Source organism: Gobio gobio, assembly GCF_949357685.1.
Source record: "Gobio gobio genome assembly, chromosome: 1".
NCBI lineage: Eukaryota > Metazoa > Chordata > Actinopteri > Cypriniformes > Gobionidae > Gobio > Gobio gobio.
The window spans coordinates 68,083,095-68,095,344 of record NC_137097.1 but is presented as its reverse complement, the minus strand read 5'-3'; positions in this window follow the sequence as shown (position 1 = coordinate 68,095,344).

The window sequence follows — 12,250 nt, the reverse complement described above, 5'->3', positions numbered from 1 at the left end:
TTAGGGGCGATATGGCCCAAAAAATTATATCTCTGTATTTTTTGGTTGAATGGCGATACACGGTATGTATCCTGGTATTTTCTACGATTTTCAATTTGGATAAAACATTTTTTAGTTATTTTAATAATAATTTTATTTCACATCCTGCCCAATGATGTCCTGAAAACAATGTTGATATAGAAGGCTATACACATATACAGTGAATGTAATGTAGGCTATGCAAAAAGGGGGTTTACAATCTAAAAACAAAATGAATAATTTTGTTTTTTAATTCATTAACCTAAAAATTTAAATAAAAACAAAAGCATACTAGCCTAGCCTATATTTGATTACCCCATTATAATGGTCATTCATAAAAATATACAGTACTTACTTGTAGGTTTAAAATTCCACATATGGCACATTTATTGTCCAACAACAAATATTTTAGAAATATGTATACTTTAGTCAGAATGATTTTGTTTCTATTCTATTGTGCACCGTCTGTTTGGCGCGCGCGCGCTCATACACGGAAGCCTGAGTTTTAGCGGAGATTCACCTGCAAAAGGCTCGTCCTCTCCTGACAGCAAAAAAATTTGACATATTTGCATGACTTTCTAACATTTACAGATGAAGTATATACCTGTGAAGTGTAAGTTCTCCACTGAGGAAAGCACCGCATCTCAAACGCATTAAACAGTGCGAGTATTTATCCGTCAGTCAGCACAAGTAGCCTAACGTTATCTCTCAAAGCATCTGACAGGGCAAGCTGCTTTAAACTACGAGTTAACTCTATCTTACCACTTATTTTAAAGCCCTTAATATAACGCATGTGTCATGTTGAGGACGAGTTGTATCATGCACATTCCCTGCATCAGCTCATTCTGCGTACTCTGCTGTTTTTCAGATGTGCTCGTATCAATCTACTGTATATCGATATAAAAGGTATTGCCTCATTCCGTATCGTTTCGAAAAAATATAACGCTATATTGTACAAACTCGATATACAGCCCAGCCCTAATTGGAATCTGAAGTTCCAACAGGGCGATAACGGTGCGGCCTGCTTTACTTCAGCCGGGTCATAAAAGACAGACAGTGAGGCCATTTAACTCAGACTTATTAGAGCCCGGCATTCATTTGTATTTGAAACTAAAAAAGACTAAAAGCATTCTGAAGCTCAGAGCCGAATCGACTCATTGTGATTTAGTATAAAAAAATTTAAAAAGCCAGTTCATGACACCTTTTATGACACTGTTTATTCAACCGGCCCCCTGTGACTGTGAACAAGTGCTGGTGAACCCCTTACACACTCTTTGTGTCCACATGTTTGACTGGCAGTGTAAAATAATATTCCTTTTATTTATTTTGATCATGTTAATGTATTCACTGATCTCATTAGTTATAATCATCACAGATAATCAGTGGTGTGGAGTTATAATTCCACCGATACCCCAAACAAACAAATGGATAGAGTTTCTCGTTAAAAGACAGATCAGTGTAAGTGTAGATATGAGACATGGACTCCACATCATAAAAAGAAACCAGCCGCTTCTCATAATCCACAAACACCCCGACTCTCTGAAGCTCCACTCTCAGAGAAAGAGAGAAATATGAAGAATCACAAGCCAAATACTTCCCATCTCTCCGACTCACAGTCCAGTATCCATTCTCAGGATTCAGATCGATCCCGCTCTTCCTGTTACAGGATACTCTGGCCACTCCTAAATCCCACTCAGTTTGATCCTTCATCTGAACCTCAAAGTAAAAACTCCCTGAGGTGAATCCGTCCTTCCCAAGAACACCAAGATATTCACTAAACCTTTCTTTTATTCCATCCACTCCGTTCAGTTTTCTGTTTCCATATTTCACTTGTTTCCCATCATCAGACACGATGAGACGTGTATGAGCCGTATCAGCATCCAGAATCACTTTCACTGATCCAGAACATTCTGCTTTACAGATGAGCAAATAATAAAATAAAGACAATTATTTATTTTTATAGGAATCATGGTAACATTACAAGAAGATAAACAAAAATAAAAACTGCATTGATTGTAAACTAGATAAGAAAAGTTTGTAGAAACACTTTGATGTTGGTTTTAGAAAGCCTTCTCTGACCCTTCTCAGCCCCTAGTATAACAATATGAACATTAGGGCTGTCAACGAATATTCTAAATTCGAATATATATTCGAATAGTTTTTAAAAAAATGAATTTCGAAGGTGAAAATTAATATTTGAATAAAAAATAAATTAAAAAAACGCCCGCGGTAGTAGAGGCGTGGCTGTCTTCACACCGCACGTGCAAGCAGTGCGTTGGCAGGGCAGGAGCCACGCGCGCCCGTTGTGCATTCACACTGGTAGCGTTTGTCTCGTGCAGCTGAACTGCGGCTCGTGTATTGCAAATACAGACGAATATTGTCCATTATGTCACATTTTCCGGTGTTCTCCTCCGTAACCTGTCTGTCTCGTGCTTTGATTTATGATGCATATATCTGCTGCAAATGCGACGTGTTCCCCTCTGTCTCATACACACATGCATATAACATGTTGTACACTCACCTAAAGGATTATTAGGAACACCATACTAATGTCACGCAGGGTCAACTCAAAAGCAAAAGGGAGAGCTGAATCCAAATGCAAATGTGTTTAATAACAAAATAAACATAAAACCACAGAGATCAGAGAACCAAGGAACAGATAACAGAATGAGTCACACCAAACGTACATCCATGTAGGACAAGACCTGACAAAGAACATAGGAAACACAAGGGTTTAAATACACAGGGGCAAACAAGCTAAACAAATTAACAAGTCACACCTGGGGGAGACTAATCAACATGAAAAACTACAAAGAACTACAAAACAGGAAATAACAAAAGAGTCTTCACAAGACAGGGAAACACAGGCTGGAATCATGACAGAGCCCCCCACTTAGGGAGCGGATTCCAGACGCTACACAGGAAACAGTCTAGGAGGGTGGTGGAATGGAGGCAGAATAGGGGGAGGGATGGTGGGCCAGGCCCGTGCAGGGGGACAGGACTTGGACCCAGAAATGGCAGAGACGGGCCTGGGAGCATGGGCGGACCTGGGCCGTTTAGCATTGGCGGACCTGGACCGTGGAGCTTGGGCGGACCTGGGCCAAGGAGCTTGGGCGGACCTGGGCCGAGGAGCCGAGGAGCTGGGCGGACCTGGACCCTGGAGCTTGAGGTGGACCTGGACCCTGGCGCTTGGGGCGGACCTGGAGCCTGGCGCTTGGGGCGGACCTGGACCCTGGCGCTCGGGGCGGACCTGGACCCTGGCGCTCGGTGCGGACCTGGACCGTGGCGCTTGGGTGGACCTGGACCGTGGCGCTTGGGCGGACCTGGACCGTGGAGCTTGGGCGGACCTGGAGTCTTTGGGCGCCTAGGCCGAACCAGAGCCCCACCCACATGTGCGCCACCCACATGTTTCCCACCCACAGGTACATGGCCCCCCAAAAAAAATGTCTTTGGGGGATTCAGGGGTGGAGTGGAGGGCTCGTTGAATGGGGTGGTGTCGTGGGTTGGAGCGGGCTCGTTGAAGGCTGGAGCGGGCTCGTTGAAGCCTGGAGCGGCCTCGTGGAAGCCTGGAGCGGTCTCGTGGAAGTCCAGGAGTGCTGGAGCGGAGTCCTGGAGTGCTGGAGCGGAGTCCTGGAGTGCTGGAGCGGAGTCCTGGAGTGCTGGAGCGGAGTCCAGGAGGGCTGGAGCGGAGTCCAGGAGGACTGGAGCCATCTCTGGACTGGGGAACATGATGGGACGAGATTCTGGACTGGCGGCCATATTATATTCCTCCTCTGCTATCCCCACAGTGTAAGATGAGCCACTTATTTGAAGGGCGTAGTCCAGGAATTCTACCAGCGACCCTCGAGGACCATCACGGGTGAGTATGGGTTGGTAGTGGTCATTGAGTCCGTAGCAATAAAAGTCAATGAGGGCAAAGTCTGGGAAGTCTGTGAGGTAGGCAAAATCCAAAAAGTCTTTGGTGTGGTCCTCGAGGGAATGGTTGCCTTGTTGGAGCCGAATTAAACTAATTGCTGGATCCATAGTTGGTTAGGTCTTCTGTCACGCAGGGTCAACTCAAAACCAAAAGGGAGAGCTGAATCCAAATGCAAATGTGTTTAATAACAAAATAAACATAACAAAACCACAGAGATCAGAGAACCAAGGAACAGATAACAGAATGAGTCACACCAAACGTACATCCATGTAGGACAAGACCTGACAAAGAACATAGGAAACACAAGGGTTTAAATACACAGGGGCAAACAAGCTAAACAAATTAACAAGTCACACCTGGTGGAGACTAATCAACGTGAAAAACTACAAAGAACTACAAAACATGGCACAAAACAGGAAATAACAAAAGAGTCTTCACAAGACAGGGAAACACAGGCTGGAATCATGACAACTAATACTGTGTTTGACCCCCTTTCGCCTTCAGAACTGCCTTAATTCTATGTGGCATTGATTCAACAAGGTGCTGAAAGCATTCTTTAGAAATGTTGGCCCATATTGATAGGATAGCATCTTGCAGTTGATGGAGATTTGTGGGATGCACATCCAGAGCACGAAGCTCCCGTTCCACCACATCCCAAAGATGCTCTATTGGGTTGAGATCTGGTGACTGTGGGGGCCATTTTAGTACAGTGAACTCATTGTCATGTTCAAGAAACCAATTTGAAATAATTCGAGCTTTGTGACATTTGTGACATGGCCACACCATTACACCACCACCACCAGCCTGCACAGTGGTATCAAGGCATGATGGATCCATGTTCTCATTCTGTTTACGCCAAATTCTGACTCTACCATCTGAATGTCTCAACAGAAATCGAGACTCATCAGACCAGGCAACATTTTTCCAGTCTTATCTGTCCAATTTTGGTGAACTCGTGCAAATTGTAGCCTCTTTTGCCTATTTGTAGTGGAGATGAGTGGTACCCGGTGGGGTCTTCTGCTGTAGTAGCCCATCCGCCTCAAGGTTGTGCGTGTTGTGGCTTCACAAATGCTTTGCTGCATACCTCGGTTGTAACGAGTGGTTATTTCAGTCAAAGTTGCTCTTCTATCAGCTTGAATCAGTTGGCCCATTCTCCTCTGACCTCTAGCATCAACAAGGCATTTTCGCCCACAGGACTGCCGCATACTGGATGGTTTTTCCCTTTTCACACCATTCTTTGTAAACCCTAGAAATGGTTGTGCGTGAAAATCCCAGTAACTGAGCAAATTGTGAAATACTCAGACCGGCCCGTCTGGCACCAACAACCATGCCACGCTCAAAATTACTTAAATCACCTTTCATTCCCATTCTAAATTTCAGTTTGGAGTTCAGGAGATTGTCTTGACCAGGACCACACCCCTAAATGCATTGAAGCAACTGCCATGTGATTGGTTGGTTAGATTATTGCATTATTGAGAAATTGAACAGGTGTTCCTAATAATCCTTTAGGTGAGTGTATATAAGTAGTTCACATGATAAATGTAACATTAAAGTGAAGATATGCTTGTAGTTTTAATCATTTAAACAGGCTTTGGAAGTTTGGGCAAAAACTTCTGGCAGTGTTGTGTTTTCGTGTATTTTATTTAATTTTTTCACAGCGCTGGATGTCATATGGTGATCGTACGGGACACGGGACATTTCACTACATGATTTCATTGTGAAATTTGTTATTTTCCATGTTAATCAGGCCAGTTTTGATCAAGAACAATCCACTGTGGCTTTAATTCAGCGTGAGAAGCGCGGCAAAAATCGACTTGGCGGTGAAGCGATTGCGGCACTGCTGCTTCTGCTCTGCTCCTGCTACGCGCTGCCGCGCCGCCTCTGCGTGCGGTGTGAATGCTGTTAACATGGGCGCCTAAAAAAATATGCCCTGCTTACGCCCTGCTAACGATACAAGGTGCTGATCCACTTGTCCATGCAACACTTCTGTCACACCGCACTCCACTTTATTCCTATGGGTGACGTCAAACGACTTTAACGCACCCGCAAAGCATTGCGGGAAGGCGGCGCTGCATTTGAACAAATCCTGTGCGTCAAAAAAGCTGACCGAAGCTCAACTTTATGCAAATGAATGGGCGTGCGTTTGAGCCAGCGGGGAATGAAAAACAAAGGACCGGCGAGAAACTTCCCTCCGTCTCCATGTACTCTACTTCTATTGGATAGTCTCATCGCATTCAACGGATTCATTTGCATTAAGTTGAGCTTCCGTCAGCTTTTATGACGCGCGGCATTTGTTCAAATGCAGCGCCGTCTTCCCGGAATGCTTTGCGGGCGCGTTAAAGTCGCTTGACGTCACCCATATGAATAAAGTGGAGTGCGGCTCGACAGAATTGTTGCAAGGAAAAGTGGATCAGCCCCTTAACGCTTGCAGTGTGAAACCATCACTGCTGAAAGTTGACGGGTCTTGCATGGAAGATGGCAGAAAGGGCAGAGCCCAACTTGACCGCAGCAGAGAAAAAGATTTTAACCCCCCAAAATCTAAAAAGCCATGTCTTATTTTGGTTTTTGGCATACCATTCGACCACTAGCAACATGAGGTCACATCTCGAAAATGTGCACCCATATGAGCATGGCATAATGTGTGGAACTTACTTTGCATCGCCCGCCACAAGCTCTTTGTCTGCAACACGACAAGAGGCCATAAAAGAGAAATTAATTTTGTTCATTTGTAAGGACATGAGACCGATCAGTGTCGTGGATGGGGCAGGCTTCAGGAAGTTCTGTCAAGCAATGGAACCGAGGTACCATATCCCTATTTAACGTTAAACAGAAACATTACGAAAGTGTAGGCTACTGTACCGACTGAATAGATATTGCATGAATAAAGGATAAATGCACTGCTTCCACTGGTTTGATTATTTACCGTTTCGTGTCAAGGAAAAGTTCCATGTTTACCACAGCACAAATACTATATTTGGGACGAGTCGCGACCTTAAATTGCTTGCACAAAACTCTTGATCAGCACTAAAATTTGTTTGTTCATTTAAACCGTTATGCGCAGAGAGCGTGAAGGTGAGGGCGAGAGAGAGTGAGGTCTGCAGTCTTGGCCATTAGTTGATTTACTTGTTTTTGTGTAGGTAATACGTTGTCAAGTATGTTTAAACTTAAATAGACTACCTATACAAGTAGTTATGTCTCTTTGTATTAATTTGTCCTGTTATTGACATAATGCGCGTCATTGACAAAATGCGCAACCAGATGTTCGAATAGTTTGAATAGTTCGAATTTTCGTGTCTTTTTTAGAGGGAATATTCAAACGTCATTTTTGAGCAATTTTGACAGCCCTAATGAACGTTCCTGATTCATGGGCTGTTCCTTCACCATAGTGTGTCAATGGGGCAGTTTTGGACAGATCTTGCCCCCCAGAGGAACAACGAATATGCATTGTGAGGAATGATCTTACAGAGCCTGCCATACTCTTCGAAAATGGTGTGACACATGTTTCTCTGAAATCCTCACTCTGAGCAATGACCCGTCAAAGTTCATATCAATGTCAAGTCTATGGGACTTTTTCGCCCAGTTTTTCGGCTGCTGGGCGAACATCGTACACCTGATCGCTTATAAAAGTCACACACCTCTCCTCAATAATCTGCACAAACGGTGCGGGACGTGTTACAAGCACCACTTATAATAAACTTAAATCAGTATGTTCTTTCTCAATCAAACATAATAATCATAATGTTCACTGCACATTATAATGAACAATAATGATTTTTCACATCTTATTTGCTGATAGAGTATAATGTTCTGATTGTTCTGGTCGTGTTTTTCCTGCTTCACTTGATGTTGTTTTCTATGTTGTTGTTTATCCCTTGATCGCCTTGTGTTATTTTTTTTTGTCTTGCTTTTCATGTTTTTCTCTTATGGCACATATAAACTACATCTCATCATTTAGTGTTTGAATCATTGATTGCATATGCAGTGAATTAAACCAAACTCTCAAAAACATAAATAATTAAATAAATAAATGTTTGATATGATGATGAATTTGGGGAATTAAAATTCTTAAAATAAATAATAATGTCATAGAACATGAATAGTTTTTACTCACCCGTGTGTTTTCTTAAATGTGTGACAGCTAAAAACAGAAAGTCTGAAGTTATAAAGGGTTCATAACAGAATTCATCTTTAGATCAATAATGAGATCAAAAAGACTCCATATCTTATAATAACATAATATCTATAAGGAATTGTATATGTGTATGAATGCACACTCAGCGTATTCATTCATTGTTTTTATATTTTAATAAAGTCATATAAACAACTTCACCTTTTGGTATAATCATCTTCTGACTTTTTAAAAGTTGATCACGTTCTAAAGAAAATTCAGAAAAAGACATGAAAATAACATTGAAATTACATAATTTTTATAACTGATAAACAAGAAGTTACGATCATTTAGTTGTCACTGTAAAATACTGCTGTAAAAAACTGCCAGTTTTAACAGTAACATCCATCACAACAGCAATAGACCATAGAAAACAATGCATTCTGGGAAATATTTGTAAATTAACGGTAAAATACTGGCAAAATCTCATTTGCAGCCAGGGTCGTCTACACTGTAAAAAAAATTCAGAATTTTCTAGTGACCGATCACATCTAAATTTTTCAGTTGGCCAAATAGAATTTCTGTGAATTGATGCAATTTAATTCAATTAAAATTCAAGAAATTCAATTTGGCCAATTAAAAAATTTAGATGTGATCGGTCACTAGAAAATGTTCAATTGGAGACCTGATTTTTTTTTACAGTGTAGCAACTCTCCGTTGGCTTGCGAGCTGGAACCAAACTCTAGTCAGGCCAATCACATCGTGTATAGAGTCGGTGGGCGGGCTTAACATAATGACGGCAGAGTTGTGGCGGTTCCGCTGTGCTACTTGAAAACAAAGAAGCTGGCTAACAGCAGCCTTTCGAATCGGCTTTGGCCGCGACTCTGGAAGACTTGGAGTTAAGCTTTTCTTTGAAAAAAGAACAAAGAATGGCACTGAAGTATTTCTTAAGAAAGGAAGATGTGTTCGCAGTTTTGCCGACCGGATACGGCGAAAGTTTAATCTATCAACTAGCTCCGCTTCACCTTCTCCAATGCTCTGGTTGGTTGTAGTGCTATCTTATTGCGTGCAGAGGGAATTTGACAGCCGTTTATCCCGCCCCTCGGATTGAGCCCTGCCAATGGTGTGTTCCCAGACCCAACGTCTTGATGTGGGTCTGGCTTGTCAGGCTAGATTATGTTAGCTTTTGATAAATGGTTTTAGCCTTATTAAAGATTTAGTCAGGCTAGTACTTTACAGCGTTACTGTAAAAATAAATGACCTGAATTTAAACTCACATTAACTCATTTAATTTGCAGAAACTGCCATTTAATTTAACTGCCATTATTACTGTGAATTTATTTCATTTGAGTCCACTAAACATAGTTCTTAAAGTAAAAAGAGCTGAATTAAACAAAACACAATTTAAACAACATCAGTGTTTCTCTGCTCATCCTGGACTGAAGCACAGACTCTTCATCACACAATAGTGACACACAAAACTCAACAGAAACCCTTTAAATCACATTTATGGCTGAAAACACTTTAAGTGAATAATGAATTAATAACTTAGTAAAGACAGATTCACCATGTTGTATTCTGCTCCTCTCCTCCTGTAGTTGATCGTGTGCTGAAGAAAATTCAGAATAAAGATAAGAAAATAACATTGAAATATAATTTATATAACCAAAATACAAGTTATGATCATTAGTTGTGTTCATAGGCTGTGTTACCATCACACAAGTACATCTGTGACTGAATAAATAAACATTAAATAAATAACTGTAGCCATTGAGAGGACATTAGACACAAAACTAACTGAATATACACGGCCTGTTAAGTAGATATGGTATGGCTGAAAACAGATTTAAATGAATAATGAATTAATAACTTAATAAAGACAGATTCACCATGTTGAAGTCTCCTCTTCTCATCCTGTAGTTGATCGTGTGCTGAGGAAAATTCAGAATAAAGACGAGAGAAAACAGCATTCAGACAACATAAGCATTAATACAGATATCATTACAGGACCATGCAGTTTAATTCAGACAATGTCTGTAAATTTATAAAACATATAAATAAATAAAACAAAAGTATGTGAATACACAATGTCTATTAATTAAAAATGTTTTGGAAGAAAACAGACTTGATATTAATACTGAATTAACTGATTTAATAAAGACAGATTCACCTTGTTCTATTCTGCTCTTATCATCCTGTAGTTGATCGTGTGCTGAAGAAAATTCAGAATAAAGACGAGAGAAAACAGCTTTAAATATAGACTATACATGCACTGTAAAAAAAAATTCACTGTAATAATTTGTGGGATCACCACCAGTACAATTTAGACCAAAAAATCTGTTATTTTCCATAATTGGGATTTTTTTTACAGTGTACATTTCCTTCCACAGTGTTTGGGACAAATAAATTTCCCTTCAGTATTTCACATCATCAATGAAGATGAGTAAGCCAATGTCTGCAGTTTACATAACTTTTTGAGTTATCATTTTACATTGGCTTAAGTTGAAAATAGTTAATATTCTAAATTCAAATAACTACATTTGTTATACTTAATATTCTAAGAATATGCAACTTAACCGAGGGAACAAAAAAAGTGAACAAAAAATACTGAGACCACTAGTTAAAGCTTATTCTAGTTATTATTTTAAGTGTGTTTGCAGACGTTGAAACAGATCCCTCTGTATTAAAAATGTAATTTAAAATTCAACCTGTGTAACACAGGAAATCAGCCAACAAGTGCAAACATGTGAACTCCTTCAATATCGTTTAAAGCTGCAGTCCATAGGTTTAGCCTCTGTGTCGCCATCTCTGTTGGAAACAGTTATTTGCGGAGCATCTGTACTTGAGTTGTGCATCGACGGCTCCTCAGCGCAGATAAATCTAATGTTTTGAGGAGAATGTGCGGCTTTGCTGTCAGACACCACACCGGTGTGGAGACTCTACTTCAGAATCACAGATTCTACATCTTGGAGCATAACCTAAACAAGAATTTTCACCGGAAAATGTCACCTGAACAAGTAAGTAAAATATCTGCCACTTTTGGGAACAAAACATTACAATAATTGAATATAACGATCGCTCATATAACATCAAACCGTGCAAATTATTATTATTGTTATACTTTGAACTCAAATATTTAATGTTAACAGCATTAGCACAGCATTACTAAGTGTATTTAGTGTTTATTAGCGTTACCTGTAGATTTCAATTTCTGTATTATCTTTTGCTTTTGACTACGGGTGAATCTCCAGTTGTCACTGATGATTGTCATTTGGACCTTTCTGGATTACAATCCACCATAAAAATGATATGTTTAATTATTCCAGCTGCTGTGTGAAAAGGCTATAAATGATCCGCTGAAGAACATGCTCCTCACGTGCGTTACTACTACTAGTCTGACTCTTTCTTTATGTATTACGTGACATAAAGTAATAACGTGGATTTCCCATGGAAATCCACCATACCACTCTAATTATAACACATTATTACAAGCTTACCGTTGTGAATGGGGCTAGTTTTGAATACTGGCTTGTTGTGTACTTGCTCAAAAATGTATTTGGAATCATTTTTAACCAGAAAAAGTTACAGACTGCAGCTTTCAAGTTTTCTTCACAGACTGATATTAAACACAATACACAATCATTTTAGATGTGGTGGAAATTATATTGTTCATGACTTTCAGAAGAAGAAAAAAAGACTAAAAATGAGTAAAACACGTAAAAAAATTTTTTTTTAACTATTCAGGCTGCCTTATTTATTTACATAAAATATATAAAATAATAAGAAAACAAGAACTGTACCTCTGTTTTTATGAACAAACACAGCAATCAGTATTCCAGCGATCACAATGAGCACAACAAAAACTGAAATCACGATGACTGGTCTCCTCCAAGAAATAAACATATTATCTGCAAAACAAAGCAATTAAGCACATATTTTACAGGCGGTTTTTAAGGTTTGTATGATGTTTCTGAACATTCTTAAAATCGTAATACATTGTCCTCAAACAACTTTACTAATTAATACATTGGAGAATGTTATTTGTGATGTGGTTAAATGAACACTGCTCGATGTCTATATGGGTCCAATCTACAAACACTTAAGCAACTGCAGTTAATGAGATAATTATGAGAGATAAATATTTCTGTCATTATGGTGATCTGTCTTTTGCTTTAGCTGACACTTGACTTTTGTTGGTTTCTTTTAGC